The sequence below is a fragment of the Penaeus monodon genome, chromosome 33, assembly GCF_015228065.2.
Source record: "Penaeus monodon isolate SGIC_2016 chromosome 33, NSTDA_Pmon_1, whole genome shotgun sequence".
NCBI lineage: Eukaryota > Metazoa > Arthropoda > Malacostraca > Decapoda > Penaeidae > Penaeus > Penaeus monodon.
In genome coordinates, this window is record NC_051418.1 from 23,514,417 (window position 1) to 23,515,806 (window position 1,390).

General features: G+C 34.3%; 1 protein-coding gene across 2 annotated transcripts in view; it reads right to left on the minus strand.

The window, feature by feature from the left end:
• The window catches only part of LOC119594163 (amino acid transporter AVT3B-like), a 29,466-nt gene that overhangs the window by 26,931 nt on the left and 1,145 nt on the right, over positions 1–1,390 (minus strand). The window lies entirely within an intron of this gene.

A 1,390-nucleotide genomic window follows, 5' to 3' on the forward strand; every position in this document is an offset into this window, starting at 1 on the left:
GCAATATATAAATATTATCTGAACAACATGCTGGCTACTGCATTGATAGTTGAATTTTTGTCCACACTATAGCTTTCCACTGGTGGGTGGTTTTTGGTTTAGACAATGTTTGTCAAGGCACACTTGATGGTAAAGAAAAGCTCTGCATGCAGATTGATTAGATGCTCTTATCTTTTTACACTTTTGAGCATAAATACTATGGGAACACAGATGTATGGGAAACAATGACAGAAATTACTCAACTATTATTGTGAAAACTCAAAAATGGCTCCTAAATTACTGTGGTCCGTCATTTGGCCCACTTGGTCATTATTGTACACAAGGATAGTCTTATATCTTAATTGCACAGTTCTTGTTTTAAACAACTTAGTTTTTAATATCATTAAAAACATTAATGCATACCATAAAGCAAAATAACATTAAATCTACCCAAATGGTCTCACTATGAACCTCTGCCAGAGTATGAAATCACAGTTGGCTCTGCACACTTGTTATGACTTGATAATAAGTTTGGAATTCTTTGAATATTGCTGCATGCTTTTGGTAGACTATTGAAAGTAAAAAACTAGTGAGTAATCCAAAAGTGCACACATATGTGGCTTCAAGTTGTTAACTAATGATAATACCTAGAGGCATATGTTATTACCTCATTCATGACCACTACTACCAGAACCAATGTATTTCCTATTCATGTTGAGCACAGCATTTGCTCTTACCCTCCACTACCTATATCAACAATATTGCTGATTTTATGAAAATGGTAATTTTAGCTTAAACATAAGTAATATCAAATGAACAAACTACAAGGGTCTAATGTGCCATATTAGTTATAATATATTCTGCAGCTTACCTTTTAACTCACTGACAATGGATGTCATCTATACTTGCCAGATAGGGTTGGCCCAAATCCTCCTTTTTGAGGCTCACATTGAAAAACAACTGACTTATCCAAACTCAGAGAGAAAAATCACCCCTCCCTGCAATTTATTTCATCTTGTGTGCAGGTGTTACTTTCCTTTTCCAATTATGTAATTTGAATTATTTGTTTTTATTAAAAAAAAAAATACTTTATCAATATCTTCTGACAAATATCCTAATTCCTCTTTTAATGGTCACTAAACATAGCCTAGCTTGACCAAGCCTAGTAAGCCATGCCTTGTCCGATGTTACTAAGAAAAAGGAAAATTTTTCCACATGGGCAATCCTCATACTATAAAAACAAGATTTTTTCCTGTGTTTTCCAATATGATTTGAGGGACTCTGACACTCAATGCTATTCTTTAAGACTTGCCTCTGATAGGCATATCTCAAAAGTCAGCATTTTCTAGTGGAAATAAATGTCTAGGACACTTTTTACAGTATGGAAACCACAGAAAGCAGTGGTCACAGG